The sequence below is a fragment of the Pagrus pagrus genome (genome assembly GCF_965226575.1).
Source record: "Pagrus pagrus genome assembly, chromosome: 20".
NCBI classification, from domain to species: domain Eukaryota; kingdom Metazoa; phylum Chordata; class Actinopteri; order Spariformes; family Sparidae; genus Pagrus; species Pagrus pagrus.
Window position 1 is genome coordinate 23,797,241 of NC_140207.1, and position 18,756 is coordinate 23,815,996.

Genomic DNA, 18,756 nt, shown 5'->3' on the forward strand with positions numbered 1-18,756 from the left:
CTAAAGTCACTCTCTAAGATAACACCAAGGTTCCTTGCAAAAGGATGACAGTAAGACTTAAGGGAGCCAATGGCGCTGTCACATCCATCAAGTAGATTTTGTTTACCAAATAAAATGATTTCAGTTTTGTTTTTGTTTAAAGACAGAAAATTAACTTCCATCCAAGTTTGGATATCTTTAAGGCAGTCTAGTAGAGTCTGAACAGAGGCTCGCCCATTAATCTTTAGGGGTAAATAGATTTGTACATCATCGGCAAAACAATGAAAAGAGATGTTGTACTTTCTAAATATGGATCCCAGAGGCAACATATATATCGAGAAAAGGAGGGGGCCCAAAACAGAACCTTGGGGCACTCGACAACTTAGAGGGGAAGTTGCCGAAAAATGCTGGCCAAGCTGGACAGAGAAGCTCCGGTCTGAGAGGTAGGACTGAAACCACTTAAAAACAGTGCCCCTAATGCCCACACAGGTGTGCAAACGCGACAGAAGAATTTTATGATCCACTGTGTCAAAGGCAGCTGTCAGATCTAAAAGGACCAGGACAGCAGAGTTACCAGAGTCAGCTGTCAAAAGAAGGTCATTAAAAAATTTTAAAAGCGCTGTTTCTGTGCTGTGGCGTGACTTAAACTCAGACTGGAACTTCTCTGAGATACCATTTTGATTAATATAAGACTGAAGCTGTTCATATACCACCTTCTCCAAGACCTTAGAGAGAAAAGGAAGCTTGGAGATGGGCCTAAAGTTTGATAAAACTGTTTGGTCAAGGTTATGCTTTTTGATGAGGGGCTGGACCACAGCATGTTTTAAAGCAGCTGGAACACAGCCGGTCACCAAAGATAAATTCATGAGGTCCATAACACGGGGGCCAATGCTATGGAAAACCTCCTTAAAAAGGCGGGGTGGGATGCTGTCAAGAGGACAATAGGAAGGCCTGAGGTGTTGTACAATATCAGTTAAAGATGGGAGGGAGACTTGCTCAAAATTCTCAAAGACAGCAGGGCATATAGGAGGGACAGCAGGATCTGATGCAGACGGCAAAAGAGAGGACCTAATGACAGAAATTTTATCAATGAAGAAGTTCAAGAAATCATCACACAGTTTGGATGAAGGAATAATAGCACTGTGATCACAGGGGTTCAGAAGATTATTCAAAGTACTAAAGAGAAACTGAGGCTTATGGTTGTTAGCTGACACAAGATTGGATAGAAACTGACTTTTAGCAAATTTGACAGCATTTTGATAGTTAATCAGACACTCATTTAAGATTTCTAAGGAAACTTGTAGATGATCTTTTTTCCACTTTCTCTCAGCACGTCTGCATGTGCGTCTTAACGTGCGAGTGGTGTCATTAAGCCAAGGCTCTCCTACTCGCTTAGAGTCTGCAGCTCAAAGCTGGAGAAAGAGATCGGCGGTAGCAGACGGCATTGAAAGCTAGATTAGAATAATCTGGACGAGGAGCAAGCTGTGCCTTCCCAAGGATGAAGCCTGAGTGGTAACGTCCATCCCCATCCAAGATCCTCAGATAGGCAACCGCGGCCACAGCCTTCACAGAAGCATCAGAGAAGACACAAAGCTCTCTGCGTTGTGCTAACTGAAGAGATGCTTGTACATAAGGCCTAAAGACCTGAAGATGCTGGAGTTCTTTGAGTGAGTTTCTCCATTGTACCCACTGTTCCCCTTTCTCCGAAGGGATCTGGTCACACTCTATCAGGGTTGGTAAAGGGAGTATGACCTGTCCGTCCATAGATTCCACGTTGAAACCCTGTACTCTTCTCCCCGCCATCTCAACTATGCCAGCGCAAGTTCTCAGTGAGTAAGGTGATCTGTCAGCTTTAATGTCAAAAAGGTTAAAGATGTCTGACCTCACTAATGATCTGTTGCTTTGATCATCAATGATCACATAGATTTTGATCGCCTTCTCTCTCTGACCGTTGGGAAAGATTTTGGCTAAGCAAATCTTAGAACACGATTTTCCAAAGAGGTCTTTGCCACAAACCTCAGTACACCTAGATGACACTGCATCTGAAGGCATGTCGATTTTGTCTTCCCTACCACTCTCCTCAGGAGGAGTGGGGGCTTTTAAGGGCTCTTTAGCAGGCCCTGGGTGTAGTGCTGAATGATGTCGTTCGCTGTTGCATTCAGTACATTGAACCCTCTTTTCACAATTTTTAGCTTGATGTGTTGTTGATGCTACACACCTAAAGCAAACACCATTTTGTTTCAGAAAGGCTTTCCTATCTTCCAGGGACTTCTCTCTAAATGCGCGGCACTTATGCAAAGGGTGTGGTTTCTTGTGTATGAGACAGAGCTTTGTAGGATTGATCTTTGTCTTCTGCATGTCATCTGTTGGAGAAACATCTGGAGAGACCTCAGTCTTGTGGACTGAAATAGGCGCTCTATTGGCTGTCCTGAAAGTGTGTCTTTCTGGCTTGGTGTTGTCAGCAGTTGGAAAGAAGAAACTTGGATCATTGCGCATTTTTGCTTGCTGACAGATGAAATCAACAAGGACAGAGAATGGAGAAAAAGCAAACTTATATTGTGTTTTATATGCATAACCCAGGCTCATCCATTTTTCTTGTAAGCCAAATGGTAGCTTTTGCACAATGCCACTAATGCCTCGTGCCGTGCGGTGTCTAGATATGCGAGGCCTAGAAGAGTCCCTTCAGATTTTGCTGCTTGGAGTTCCATCAGTATATCCCCTAGCTGTCTGAGCCTTTTGTAGTCTTTATTAGAGATCTTTGGGAAATTGTCTACTCTCTCCAGTAGCTAGTTTTCAATTACCTCAGGGGCTCCGTAACATTCATCAAGACGTTCCCAAATCATCCGGGCCCAGTATTTCAAAAGTGATCTGACAGGATTATCCTGGTCGGATTGGATTAAATCTAGATCTGATCTGAAAACTGGGTAATTCAACACAGATCCAGAGAATCCTGATCCTGAAGATCAGGATCCAGCTCTGGTAATCCAATCCTCCCTTGAATCCAGATAAAAGGCTGGATTTGGGTATTTCAAAACACAAGGCAGATATCTGGATCAACTTGATACCAAAATTTCAGGATCATTTGAATCCCACCTCAGAGGTGGATTTGACTTGGATTGACAAAGTCTCAGCTCCACTTCTCCCAGATATTGTTACTCAAGATGTTCATTACACTTAATCTAAAGTGTCAGTGTTGTACTTTTAACAAATAATTAAAGTAATTGTAAGAAATTTAAAACATAGTAAAATATTAAAATGTTATTTAAATCACTGACCAAGGTATATACTATGAAAGCAATGCTATTACAAGTTTGAGCAGTTTCAAGCACTTTATTCAAACTCCAATTACTTGAAAACCTTGAATGTATCAATGCAATTAAAGCATTTCCAAGGATTTCCAGCACTCGCCCTGTTGTAGCTGAGTGTCCATGGCTGTGAGTGGAAGTAGAAGGTGTATGAGTATCTTAATCCACAATCCCACATTGTGTTTATGTACACAAAAACATGACAACATCACCAGCATTACTGTAGCACTCTGACACTTCTGAGCAAACCGTGTAGTTAATACTCATACTGTGTAGCGTTATGTTTTCTAAGTACTGCAGCAGGTCTGTGCACATGGAACCTATTTATAAGTCTGCTGTGTTGCCAATGACGTGACGCTAACGACAGCCCGCTAGCTGCTTAATGCACAAGTCAATGGAGCCGGGTTAGCTCCCGTCAGCACGGCTGCGGCTCAATTAGAGATCGCTACGGCCTGGTTTGAATAAGGTGATGATTCAAATAGTTAGCTTGCATGATATGTTGGTTGGCGTCCGTATGGTCTTAAACCCCTACACATTAGACGACGGTAAACTCAGACTTTTGACGTGAAAGTCGCGCTCTCAGCTACTCCTTTTGCGGAGTAGTCCGCCATGTTTTCAGATCCCGGAGGCGGAGACTTGAGATCTGGAAATCCGTATCCGGCCAGGTCGGGATCACGGTGATCCACCCTGCCAGTGTTTTGAAATACTCAGATAAAGTCAGCAGGATCACCGTGATCCATGACTGAGAAAAGGAGGATTTCATTATCCGGATTACTCTGATCCAGATTACAAGTTTTGAAATACTGGGCCCTGAAGACCTTTCTCGGGATTGTTCACATTTACAGCTCGAATGCGTTTCGCTTGTGTTGCTGACTCAGAGCCCAACCACTTCACTATAAGATCCATGTTTTCGTTTGCTGTCAAATTGAGGTCCCTAGTAGCATTTAAGAAGGACGCCTTCCATGCTCTGTAATTTTCAGGGCACTCATCGAAATGTAGAAGGCCTGTTGCTACTAGTTCACGCCGGGCCATGAATCTGACCACATCTTACATATTCTGATGTTCACCTCTGTTTAACTGTTGTGCAGGTACATGGGAAGTCTGTGCACGTAGGTGAGGATCATCATGTCTATGAGAATGATACTGGTTGGTCCACTGCTGTGGATTGTCATACTGGTAACTATGAGGCTGAGAGCGATATAATCGCCTGATTGCTGCACATAGTTTTGGAAGGAGTTGCAAGCCTCCTCTTTTTTGGGAAAACATTGCCTGTTGAGGCTTAACTTAGCAGCACTTGCCATATCAGTTGTATCTTTTCTATCACTTGTTTTATGCTGATGAGAGAGATCCACTGTGGCACTAGGAATATTATCCGTATGCGGCCCACTTTGCAAAGGGATTTCTGGTGGTGTGAGGTCCATGTGCTGTAGCTCTGGTGTAAGTTGCTTAGCCTGTAGTTCAGCTTGTTCTTGAACGGACTCTTCCACACGCTGTGAGGAGTCTTGTGATTGGCCTCCACATAGACTGTGGGATTTACAGCTAGACCTTTTATCACCTTCAAATGCCACTGCTAAAGGCCTCTGCCTTGGCTAATGCAACTGCTGCAGACCTCCGTGCGTCTAATACATCCAACCGTGCATCTAAACATGCCTTTTCTGCATCTAAATGAGCCTTTGCCATTTTCATTTCCATCTCTTTTTCAGCAAACTCCATTTTAGCTTTAGCTGCTTCAGCTTTAGCTCTAGCTCTGAGTGCGGCTGCACTACCACTACTAGATCGGCTAGAGCGCTTGGATGCTGAAGATACCTTTGATCTGGTGACAAAGGAATGATGCGACAATGTCTCCTTTTCGTCCATTGTTTTACCTGCCCACAAACTGCTGTGCTGTCGTTAGCCTTCTCTGCGCTGTGACGATGTAGAAGTGGAACTGGTCTGGTCCGCTGTAGATCAGTCTTTCTGGAAGCTGTCGTTTTACTGTTCTGTTGCTCTCATGCTCCCTGCATAAGCTAACAGGCAGCTAACTCCTCCTCCAATCACCACGAGAAGTCAATGTCTGATTCAACTTGTTTATTGGTCATCAAGAGGTGGGTAAAACTGTAAAATATACAATGCGGTAAGTAGTCTGTACATAGACTGTAAAAGAACACAAATCATATGTAAACATATGTGCAAGATAATAAAATAAATCCTCTTATTTGTATTCACAAGAGAAAACAATAAATAAGACCTTCAATGTAAGTATTAGTAAATGATACTATGTTCACGTCCACATGTAGTTTACAATCAATAACTCAAAACATGGCCGATTTACATGGCTATGTATTACCCAATCAAATATGAATAAATCACTCTTCCTATGAAATATTATTTGGACAAATAACAAAGAAGATACAAGATACGAATCAAACCAATAATTTGCCTACCGACAATGCTCTTTAAAGGCTGACGTGGAGCGGATGTTGGCGGATGGAGGAAGAACACACATGGTCCTCCATGTTTCTCTACTTCCAAATATAGTGTACATCACAGATCAGAGATATGTGTCACCAAAACTATCTATAATAGTAGGAGTAAGGCTAAGAAGCAAAGGAAGAACAGTCTCTGCAGGGCCTTCTTGCAGTGCAGTCGATGCAAGTCTCCCACTTCAGGTGCTGAGAGATAGTACCCAGGAACCTGAAGGACTCCATTGCTGATGCATGGCTGTTGAGTATGCCTTGAGCGTTTTCAGGTACAGGTTGTGACTGCACCAAACCATCTGCTGAGCCTCTGTTTTTAGGTGAAATTGGTATGTGGGAAGAAAAAGTTTCCATTTAATATCAATTTGCTTTTGACAGAATATAACTGATGTATGACATTATAGAAGACTTAGATTTTGAAAATCTACACGGGAACATCCTGATATTTTCTGGGTGACACACTGAGGTGCTATTCTACCAATGTGAAGTGGCACTGGTCTGTGGAAACAGATAATTTACTTTATTATGTATCTTAATGTTGATAGAATATAGCATTTTTATATAGGGCTTTCGTGACACTATATAAACCTCAGGTTTATATAGTGTGTTATATAGGGTGTGTCTCTATAAGCATTTAACTTATTATAATGTTTTAACAGTATTGATTTTAATATTGTTTCATTTTGTATTTTTATTAATTTATTTGTTCATTCATTCATTCATTATTATTGACAGACTGAATGAATGTGATAACATGTTCACCACACGCTTTAATTTTGAAATTGGTTCCTCATAGCTCTTACCGTAATGGCATATACACGTACCGCAAAACAAAGTGGGGGCTAGCTTTACCATGTTTTTCGAAGTGAGGGCTGGATTTACCACAGTAGTGACCTGGACACACTCCACAGGTAGGAATTAAAATCTGTGACACCAAAAATGAAACCACCAAAAGATCTCCAAAATAGAAATTAATTTTTTGTGCACATGTGGACACACTGGACAAAAAGCCCAATAACACCTGGCTTTTGTGCTCAACAGTAAAGGTACAATCAGCGTTCAATCCCTCATCAAATGATTGTGAAGTACTCACGCTGTACACGCTAATTTTCTAACTTTTTCAGGACAATACTATGAAGATGCTTTTCCAACTGTCTCCGTTCAACATTGTTCAGTCAGCGGTAAGTTTTAAAGAGAGATTGAAGTAAAATAATAGTGTGCAACACTCACCTGTGATTCTGAGATTATGCTGTGTCTCCTGTCAGCACCTGAGCAGCTGTGTCCTCTGTTTCAGCTGCTTGGGTCAGCTCAGGTGCTCTCCATGGTGCTGAATCTGAAACACCCCACGAGAGCCACAACTGACGTGCATGAAGTCCTTCAGAATACGAACTCTAGTTGCATACTAGAAAGATTGTGAGAGATTGAAAGACAATGAAGAGAACTTTACAGATGCCTTTATAACAAACGTGCTAATTTAATCTCAATATTTTTTAGTAGGATTACTTTATGGAGTGGTGTAGTCTGTAGTCCTAAAACCAGGAAATCAGTTAGCATTGTTGCAAATTCTGTTCCCTCATCTCAAAGTCTGTGAGCTTTTTTGATGGGTTTTCAGCTAAATGCCTGAAATAAGGTGTGTGGTTACAACAGGCTTAAGATATTTACTTGTTTTGTTCTACAACATAAAATCCATCATAAAATGTCCCACAGTTTACAGAGGTTGTCAGGGACATTAAACATCATCACAGCGAACACAGAGACTCATCTACTCACTAGTCCCTCTTTACAGGCCCAGTTTAGTTACAAACTATTCTAACTCTGACTTTACAACTTGTACATTGATCAGTTTATAGAAAACCTGTATAGTAATTGACCTATGGCTAAGCCACGCCCCCAAACGCGATGAGCCAAATACAGTGCGCATAGCTAACCCAATAAACTCGGACATTCTCTGCTTCCGCGTCCATTGAAATGCATTGCAGTTAGTCAGTTTTCATTCGTTTTTATGTTTTTTCTTGACATTTTAAGTTTAAAATGGTCAAACGGTGTGCATGGGGTGCATGCAACTCCGACACAAGGTATCCCGAGAGGCTGGGCGACGGGGTGTATTTTCTACCCTTTCCCAAGCCACATCTCCACCGAGAGAAGAGTCGGCTCTAGATAAAGTTATGCGGTAGACCACGACACCAACTAAACGTGGATAGCATTAACAAGGATGTCTACACCTGTTCTAAGGTAAGTCAACAAAGTATTTGAGGTAGCATATTGTCACTCTGCTAGAGATGTTTAGATGTTAGAGATGTTAAAGTTATCTTTAACATCTCTAACGTTAGCCTAACGTTAGCTTCTAGCTGCATTGTACATCATGTCACTTTGTTTGCATGGAGTTCATTGGGAGTTATGTGCTAGTTTTTGTACTTTGGCAATCGTACATCATTGTTAGCTGTTGTCCAAAGGGCTCTGGTTGTACTAACGTTAACTTTTGGAGCTTAGCTTCATCAATGTATCTGTAAATAACTGAGATAACAAATGTTAGCAATGTTGTGCTGAATGATTCATGTAAATACTGTAGCACCAAACTAACAGAGAGGTACTCTTGGTAAAGATGGTAGAAAGGCTTGTCCTGGAAACGTATGCAACTTAGACCTGTACATATTTAATTTGATCATGAACCATTAATTGCATATTGAAGCACAACATTTTAGACAACTTTCTGCCAAAACAAACTTTGTGATATTTTTTTTTAGCAAAACATGTAACCTTTTCACTCCTCTTCAACATAACTAACTATTCAAACTGTTTACATACAGTGTCAATAGACAAGAGGTCAGGATGTTCAAAAGGTCATTGATTTATGCTGATTTAGTGTGAGTAATAACTCCTAATAAAATGCTATATTTTTTGTTTAAGCATTTTGTCATTGTCATTTTGAGTTTCCCCATCCTCACCAAGCTACAAGGACTGGATCTACTGTAGGACAGAGGTGTCGTCCATCTCCAAAAAAGAGGTACTTCAAACACGTGTTGGGTGCACACATACATGAACACACACAGGTTCACGTCACACTTGATCATTGATGACATAATATCAAGCTGAAGGCAAACATCAGAAAAAGGATCTGCGCACTGTTGAAAAAATCCCAGCAGCTTTAATAGCACAAAACATTGGGTTTTGAGAAACACATAGAAACATTTTATGACATTTTATGAATCCACTTAATATTGTGACAACCCCAAGTGGTTGTTTGTGTTTGGATGGGTGTGTGTGTGTGGTGCCCCTCTCGCTCTCCCTTCTGTTCCTCGCAGGTTGATTCATCATGGGCCTCCGGTGTGCGTCCTGGAGAGGGCGGGGCCACGTCCTTAAAAGCCATGTGGAGAACGCTATCTAGCTCTCTCTCTCCATTCCCAGCCTGGCACCCTGCAGCTCACCAGTTGCTGTCCTCCTTGTTTTAGTTTACATCCAACACCCATACACAGCCATGCACCCACACACACCACTGATTGCTCTCACTACAGATATAGGTTGTATTTTGTCATTGTTAGTCTCTGTTAAATAAATATGATTGCCGGCATCTTCTCCCTCTTGTGTTTGTTTGTCAGAGAACTGAGCCAGTTCTGACAAATGGGGGCTCGTCCGGGAAAGAAAGAGCTGGCGGCTGCGGCGGCGCTGAGGCCAGAGTCAACATTTGTAGAGCAGGCTGAGAGGCTCACGTTTGAGGAACAGAGAGAAAGAGCAGAATGGCAGAGAGACCTTTTGCAGTTGCAATTAGAGCTTGAACGGACAAAGCTGAGGGTTTGGGACCGCAATGGTAGGAGGCCTGGTGCGTCCGGTGAGTCGGGGTCTGTGACCGAGCGTGAGGGCAGAGACTTGACCTGCTATGTCAAGTCTCTGCACTCTCTACACAACATAGCACAACCTGCTATGTTGTGTGCAGGAAAAGGCGGTGGAGGTGACCATCAGTGACAGGTCTGGGTTTGAGCCTTTCATCATAGGTGGGCAGTGCTGAATGTGTTCGTGTGAGAGTGTTGCGTGATACGGGGGCCCGACATTCTTTCATTGTGCAGTCTGTGCTCCCTTTTTCCTCTAATACGCAGTCTGGAGATTTCATTGTGATGCGGGGGATGGAGCTTGGCTTCGTCCCCGTGCCACGCTATGATGTGGTGTTGGATTGTGATCTGGCTAAAGGTGTGTTTTCTGTGGGTGTGCGGCCTGAGTTGCCTTTGCCAGGCGTGTCAATGATTCTGGGAAATGATATCTGTGGTGGCCGGGTTTGGCCCAGTGGTCCCCCGCCACCTGTGATGGTGTCCAAACCGTTAGAGGTGGCATCTGACAGTTCGGCGCTGGAAGTTTTTCCTGTTTGTGCCATGACGCGCGCTCAGAGTACATGTGCGTCTGTGCCATCGGAGGCTGCGGCCTCAGTGGAACCAGTTACGCTGCCTGATTTGCTTACACTTGTGTCAAGAGAGGAGTGGATTAAGGCTCAGAAATCTGATGTTTCGTTGTCCTCGCTGTGGGATCAGGTTGTGCCGTGTCACCAGGTTGGCGATGTAGCCCAGGGCTATTTTGTGCAAGATGGGATTTTGGTCCGCAAATGGTTGCCTTGTGATGAAGATGTTGTGGGAGCGCCTGTGTTTCAGGTAGTGGTGCCTCAGGATTTTCGTTCGCATGTCTTGAGAACTGCACATGATGAAAGTGGTCACTTTGGGGTGCGTAAAATGTATCTGTCGGTGCTTAAACATTTTTTCTGGCCGCGGGCCAAAAAAGAGGTGGCGGCGTATATTAAAACATGTCATGTCTGCCAGCTGACGGGGAAACCCAACCAGCGAGTAAAGCCGGCGCCGTTGCAGCCCATCTCTGTGGTGAGTGAACCGTTTGAATATCTGATCATAGACTGTGTGGGGCCGTTGCCTAGTGCCAAGTCGGGTTGTAAGTATCTATTGACTGTTATGTGTCAGTGTACTCGTTACCCGGCGGTCTATCCGCTTCGTACCATCACCACCAAAGCGGTAGTTAAAGCACTTGCACAGTTTATTTCAGTGTTCGGGATACCCAAGGTCATACAAAGTGATCAGGGTTCCAATTTTTCCTCGCGTATATTTGCAGAAGTGTTGAAATCGCTGGGGGTGAGCCACAACCAGTCCATTGCGTATCATGCTCAAAGTCAGGGCGCGTTAGAACGTTTCCATCAGACGCTCAAGTCCTTACTGCGCGCTTACTGTACAGAGTTGGATCGGGACTGGGAGGAGGGGCTCCCCTGGTTGATGTCGGCAGCGTGGGAGGCCGTGCAGGAGAGCATGGGCTTCAGTCCGAACGAATTAGTTTTTGGGCACTCGGTGCGCGGGCCGTTGGCAGCGCTGAAAGGTGGATTGGTTCCGGCCGAGGCGCCCCGAAACCTGATCGACTCTGTTAATGGTTTTCGGCACAGATTGTTTCGGGCGGGTCTGTTGGCAAAACAAAAACTGGGGCAGGCTCAAGTGAAAATGAAAGCCCAGTATGACCGGGGTACGGTGTGCCATGAGTATAGTCCTGGGGACCAGGTCCTCGCGCTGACACCGCTGGTCATGTCGCCATTTCAGGCTAAATTTGTTGGCCCGTATACTGTGTCTAGAAAAGTTTTTGATGTTAACTACCTTGTTGCTACACCGGGTCGAAGGAAGTCGTCCCAGTTATATCATGTGAACCTGCTGAAGCCATATTACCAGCGCTCGGGGTATGGTGAGGACGTAAAAGGTGACGTTGGTCCAGCGCTCGCCGTGGACACCTGTAGTATGGCGCCGGAGACAGACGGCGTTCCCGAGCCTGATGACTGTTTGTTGAGTGGTAGGTTGAAGAATTCTGAGTCTTTGTGTAATCTGCATTCCCTGTTGGCACACCTGCCTGAAGAGCAGCGTGTCGAGTTGGTGGAGCTGATCGGTAGGTTTCCGCAGCTTTTTGGTGACGTTCCCTCTCGCACCTCCTGGATTCTACATGATATTGATGTGGGGGAAGCGCAGCCGATCAGACAGCGGTTTTACCGCATGGCTCCTGAGAAGCTTGGGCATTTAAACACTGACATTGATTACATGCTGAAAAATGACATTGCCGTTCCATCTGCGTCCAGCTGGGTGCCTCCTTGTGTGTTGGTGCCTAAATCCGATAAGACTCTGTGATTTTGCACAGATATGAGGAAGGTTAATTCTGTCACTAAGTCCGATTCATTTCCATTGCCGCGCATGGACGATTGTATAGACAGGGTGGGGTCCGCCAAGTTTGTGTCTAAGTTCGACCTGCTCAAGGGCTATTGGCAGGTGCCCTTGTCAGAGCGCGCGAGAGAGATTGCTGCATTTGTCACTCCTGCAGGCCTCTACTCATACACTGTTATGCCCTTTGGTTTAAAGAACGCTCCGGCCACTTTTCAGCGGCTTATGAACCGGGTTGTGCATGGGTTAGAGGGCTGTTCAGTGTATTTAGATGATCTGGTTGTGTATAGTGACACATGGCATTCACATTTGCAGAGAGTGAAAGATTTGTTTGAGAGGTTGGCTGAGGCACAGTTGACAGTAAACTTGGCCAAATGTGAGTTTGCTAGAGCCACTGTTACGTACCTGGGGTGTGTGGTTGGTCAGGGTAATGTTGTTCCTGTTCAGGCCAAGGTGCAAGCTGTGTCTGAGTTTCCACAGCCGACTACAAAGAAAGAACTGGAGCTAAGTTTGTGTGGTCTAGTGAGTGCCAGCAGGCCGTTGATAATGTGAAATCTTTACTGTGTTCCTGTCCTGTGTTGGCTGCTCCCCAGTTTGACAGTCAGTTTGTCTTGCAGGTAGATGCCAGCCAGGTCGGGGCCGGTGCCGTCCTGCTCCAGGGAGGGGACGAGGGGTTGTTGAGACCAGTCTGTTTTTTCTCAAGAAAGTTCAACCGACATCAGACCAACTATTCAGTCATAGAAAAGGAAGCTTTGGCACTCATTATGGCCTTACAGCATTTTGAGTTGTACGTAGGTGGGACGGCACCTTTAATTGTTTATACAGACCACAACCCTTTGACATTCTTGGGTTCCCTCAAAACTCCAAATCAGAGACTGGTCAGGCGGTCTCTCTTTTTGCAGGGTTATGATTTAGATATACACCACATTAAAGGGCAAGATAATATCCTGGCAGATGCTTTGTCTAGGGCGCCTTTGCCTTAGAGTGATGGGGTATTGGGTCAGTTGTGCATGGTTTAATCCTGTGTGTTTGTGTGATGACATGTAACTTTATCCCTCTCAGTCTCTTAAATAGGCTTCCCCGGTACCAGGTTGCAGAGTTCTGGGATGACTGGGTGAGTTAGGTTGGGTTTGGCAGTGGGAATTGTTCAAGTGATGGTTCATGTGATTTAGTGTATTGTTACAACTGTAAATAGTTAACATGTAACTGGCCCAGTCACCCTTAGGTAGCTTGTGGGTTTGTTGTGATGGTTCCCCTTTGGGGTGGGGGTGTGACAACCCCAAGTGGTTGTTTGTGTGGTTGTTTGGATGGGTGTGTGTGTGTGGTGCCCCTCTCGCTCTCCCTTCTGTTCCTCGCAGGTTGATTCATCATGGGCCTCCGGTGTGCGTCCTGGAGAGGGCGGGGCCACGTCCTTAAAAGCCATGTGGAGAACGCTATCTAGCTCTCTCTCTCCATTCCCAGCCTGGCACCCTGCAGCTCACCTGTTGCTGTCCTCCTTGTTTTAGTTTACATCCAACACCCATACACAGCCATGCACCCACACACACCACTGATCGCTCTCACTACAGATATAGGTTGTATTTTGTCATTGTTAGTCTCCGTTAAATAAATATGTATGCCGGCATCTTCTCCCTCTTGCGTTTGTTTGTCAGAGAACTGAGCCGGTTCTGACAATATCAATTAATCCATAAAATAATGAAAACACATTGATATGAAAATAATTGTTTCTTGCAGCCCTAATGATGTTATTTTTCTTTCATTTACAGGTGTGAATCAACTCCCAGAACGACCAAGAAGGACAGAAAAATCAGGAGATGAGGTGAGATCTATTTCTTGGGACAAAAGTTATTTACATGAAATTCATGAAGCTTTGCAATCATTGAATTGATGAACATGACATCTTTGTGAACTCTCTCAATGTACAGATCTGCTCTTGTGTAAAGGACAAAATCACAGAAATCAAGTCCACTTAAAAGCAGTTGTAGAAGCAGTTAGCAGTTGTGGCTTTTTTATACTTTGATGTCTTGTCCATTGTTGATGACATACAAGTCTTTGATAGTTGAGGCAGCTTCTTCTATGGTCATGTCTCTTGATCCAAAGGGGCACTTGATTTCGAGCAGTCCAGTTTCCCCATCATCACATATAATAGCATCCGGGGTTGCACCAAGAAACAGCAGCTCTGGCGGTAGCATTAGGCCAGCATCATGTACATGTCTAGATGGATATTTCTCTTGGTAGATGCAATGCTGATCCTCTATCTTGTTGTCTGAGATGGTGATGGCAACGAGATGTGGTTTATCACGTTTACACTGTGACCTGTAAATTTTTGCCTGGAGCTGAAGCTTTTCATCGACCTTCTCAACAATAAAATTATTAATTTAACCCTCCAACACATAGTAAAGGCCCTTTTGGTGACTTCGAGATGATATGTAATCTTTCTGTCTCCAAAAATCATCAATTGCCTCCTGTGAAATGTCTCCTACTGTGACAGCTGCCAATAGCGCCTGTCACCGAATGTTGACTGTTTGTCCGAGTTAGTGGAGGGGGCGGGGCTTAGCCATAGGTCAATTGTGTAGTACGACGCTTAGTGGTGGTGACGTTGTGGTGGTGAAGTCATGTGACCGTGATGTCATCTGTTTATAGCCTAACATTAGCTTTTTACTTCTAGTGATTTAGTTTACGCTTCACAAAGTGCAAAAAAAAGACAAAAGTGGTGTTCATCTGTTGTAGTGTCTTCTTAGCAAATTTCCAATTAACTAAGACACTTGCCTTTGTCGGGGATGTGTGTAGCACCTTTAACCTCAATGTTAGAAAGAAACCACATTCTCTAGGTTCAAAAAGTTGGACTCGATGTAGAAGTTGAACAGCGACCATTTATTGCATAAAAAACAACCTATTTTATTTCACTGCACATCGAATAGAAAACACCCAAAAACCAAATAGAGCTCTTTAATAAAAATAATAAAATAAAAAAATAAAACAAAGTTCAAAATAAATTGTCCTTTTCCTTCGTTATCAGAAGAATAAAGTTCAGTTCTGTGTTTGGTGTATGTGTGTCTGTCAGTTCTTCTACTACCCGGGTAGATTTTGTGGTGAACGATCTTATCTGTATCAGAGTGCAATGAGTAGAAGTCTATCTTCGGAGTGGATCCCGTTCTCCTTTCGGTCGATCGCCTGGCTCGCCACTGAACCGGAAGGTTCAGAATTCTTGCTGATCAATCCCTGATCCGGTAGAATATAAAAACCAGTCTACACAAATGGTGTAGAAAACACATTCCATTAATACCATGTTCATATTGACCTTCTACTACTTCTTCTCTAATACTCTGAATATGTATAATCAAATTCAGTACATACACAGTTTAAATCATTATAAATGATAGTGTACACACTCATAGTAGAGTTATTTTAACGCAAATATTCCTTACGAACTCATATTTTTAACATAAATAGACTTAATTGTCTTTTTAAGCAGTATTCATATTTTTAAACAGCTTTTTAAATGAATACTTATCTTTTAACTTCAATATATTTCTCTCTTTTTAACCTTTTAAACCATAAATGAATTTAATTAATTCACTCTTTTTAGTTATCATGAGTAACTAAATAACCACAATGAAATAATTCACAATTTGTACACAAAACAGTACAGTAGCATAACATTCTTGCAACTTATCATTATATCCCATGTATTTCTCTCATTCAACATGGTGGTGGCCCACTAGCTTGGCCGGCTACACCATTAGCAGCTATACTGCCTGCTTGGCAGGCTACCTGAGCTACCGATCTTTTTAAAGTTGTTTTTCTCACATAACACAATGATATAACAATACCAAAGTGGATAAAAACATTGGATAATAACTCCGACTGGCTTTATTAAAGTGTTTCAGTAAGCAATATCTTCACACGAGCTAATAACAACAGGCTAATACCAAGGCCTAGTATTTTAGCATCTTAGCATGTAGTTCTTAGCTTACCGGAGTCCGAACAAGGGCTTAACACGGTCGTAGCGGCTCCTCTCTCTTTTCCACAACATTCACAGACTCTCTCCTAATAAACGAAAGGTTTATGAGCACACTGTGCGAAGAATAATTGTGAATTCATGAGTTGAATGTTGAAAGTTGAGTGAATTCACCGGCAGCTCACTAGCGGGTGTGTTGTTCTGGCATCGGTGTATCGGCAATGAGTGTGGCTCTGTGTATGGGCGTGAGCAGAGCGTGCTCAACGACAGTGAACATGAACGCGGGGCTGATTCGTCACCTAGTGGCAGGACACGGGAGCTACATTCAAATGACATATATGGGCTTCGTAACCATGTGGGTTACATGTGGTTTCTGACTCACCACTCTTTGTTTCAAACAATCACGGAGATCTCTGGTACATTGCATCACATCCATTTATTTTTGTAATTGTGACGGTCCCCTGGCTTATTCTTTTGTTTCTATGACGCTGCAGGTACCTGGAGGGTGGAGTGCTAGCTGATCACATAGTTGGAAGCACCTGGGCCCGGTGCTCCCCCACTTTATAACCCGCCTTCCTCTCCGAAAGGCTCTCTCTTCTCCCTGCTCATTGTTGTTTTGTTTTCAGCCATCCAACATCTTCTCACCACACGACACATTGCATTCATGCATACACGCACCCACACCGCTGATTTGACTGAGGACCTCTCATTGTACTCTTAGTTGATTTTTGTGTTTAACGTTATTATTTCACTTAAATAAATTACTTATTATTTGCCTTCAGTCTGCGTCCTCCTGTCTTTTGCCATGGGAGTTTCTGGTTGCTTTCCCTCACCACTGGGCTTCAGTGCATAAATACCCACCCACCAGTACCTGCATGAAGACCAGGGTTGAGCTTAGGTAAGTAGACTATGGTTAGGTAGTCAGCTAGAGGGGCGCACTCGTATGCTGTTTCTGCCATAAGTGTGGTTGGTGCACCTGATTAGCCTTCACTGCTCATTGCATTGATTTCACACACACGTTGGTAAGTATGGTGAGTGTGGAAGAGTTTATTGTTTCACCCTCAGAGGAGTTTTAAGATATATGCACTAAAGAGCAACTGCTGAAGATAGCAGAATATTATCAGGTTGATGTGGGGGATAAACGCCTACAGGAAAGAGTGAAGGCCACTTTGAAATTACATTTGTTGGAAAAGAAGGTTTCCCCTGGTACCGTGTTGTCTCTGCCCTTATCGGCAACAGGTTTAACGTTTGAACAGCAAAAAGAGCTGCTCATGTTGCAACTGGACCATGACAAGTTTAAGTTAAAGGCAGAATTGGAGAAGGAGTTGGCTGTGGAGAGGATGCGTCAGCAGACAGAGCGGGCCACTGGTTCACCTCTGGATAGGCCCAGTTGTGTTTCTGATAATCAATCAATCAAACTTTATTTGTAGAGCGCTTTTCATACATGTTAATGTAACTCAAAGTGCTTTACAGAAATTAAAAGCAGCAGCAGCAACAATTAATTGATAAGATGGAGTGGGTAATGTATAGGTTTCTGGGGCTAAGCAAATTACTATTTTAGGGTGATGGTAAAGTGTTTTGTTTTGTCTTCACAGCGTTCAGTCTCATAAACATATGCCCGGTTTCGCAGACAAGGCTTAAGCCCAGTCCCAGACTAAAATGCTTTTTGAGCTGGCTTAATTTTAAGTCACTTGCACAGACTTATCTTAAAATAGTCATAGATTTAGTCTGTTCTGGATTAAACAAAGCCAATTGCAAGAGGGTAGATTAGAGCTACTCCAGGACTAAATTGAAGTTTATATTAATCCTGCAAAGAGGCAGGTTTAACTTCAGTTTAGTACTGTTTGTGAAAGGGAGCACAGATGGTTTGGGAGCATGGAGTATTTGGAATATCTAAATGAAGACCAATATTCGCCAGCCAGAAAAATACTTGTGGATAGGAGTAATCCATTGAATCAGTTTGATGAAATAACTTTCCGAGACCTCTTCCGTATGTACAAAGAAGATGTACTGGAGATCATTACTTCGCTTGAGCCTAAACTTTCCTCCTTGTCTCAAAGAGGAAGGCCTGTACCCTGTTCTCTCCAAGTTCTGATCACTATGAGATTCTTGGCATCTGGAACCTTTCATCGTGAGACTGGTGATTTGTGTGGTGTCAGTGAAGCAACAGTGTGTATAATAGTTCACAATGTCTGCAGTGCCATTTGTGAACTGAGAAATCTGTACATTAAGTTCCCTGATGCTGCTAAGCAAGCCAACTATAAAGTGCAATTCTATGAATATGGGAACTTCCTGGGAGTGATTGGCTGTATAGATGGATGTCATGTTGAAATCAAGTGTCCATCAACTCCTGATGCTGAGGAGTACAGGAACTGTAAGAACTGGTTTTCCATCAATGTTCAGGCTGTATGCACTCCCAATTTAGAGTTTCCAACATTGTTGGCCGTTGGAAAGGAGCAACACGTGATTAAAGGATTTTTCACAACTCTTCATTGTGTGCTCAGTTTGAGAGAAGGCAACATAGTGGACTACTACTTGGTGACAGTGGATATGCTCAGAGTTCCTATTTATTCACACCTTGGCCACATCCCACAACAACTGAGCAGCAAAGATACAACAGAGCTCATATTCGCACTAGGGGGATGGTCGAGCGTATGTTTGGAGTGTGGAAGAACCGATTCCAGTCTTTACGCAATACACTTCGGTTTGAGCCAAGACGATGCTGCAAGGTGATCATTGCTATAGCTGTGCTGCACAACTATCTGAAGCAGCATAATTGTCCTGACCCTCCAATGGAAGACCAGAATGATCCAGATGTGCCCATGCCCTTGGCAGGAAATAACCAAGGAGGACGTGCGCTCAGAGCTGGAATGTATTGA

The 18,756-nt window shown here is 43.5% G+C and overlaps 1 long non-coding RNA gene and 1 pseudogene across 2 annotated transcripts; both read left to right on the forward strand.

Annotated features, from left to right (window-relative positions):
- Positions 1 to 7,807: 7,807 nt before the first annotated feature.
- Positions 7,808 to 16,546, forward strand: LOC311249476. The gene is made up of 4 exons (XR_014621189.1): positions 7,808 to 7,972; positions 8,671 to 8,744; positions 13,683 to 13,735; positions 16,372 to 16,546. It is a non-coding gene; the product is annotated as an uncharacterized lncRNA (long non-coding RNA).
- A 1,206-nt stretch (positions 16,547 to 17,752) lies between these two features.
- LOC311249838 (putative nuclease HARBI1) lies at positions 17,753 to 18,756 on the forward strand (annotated as a pseudogene). The gene has a single exon. The product of its transcript is annotated as a putative nuclease HARBI1 (transcript).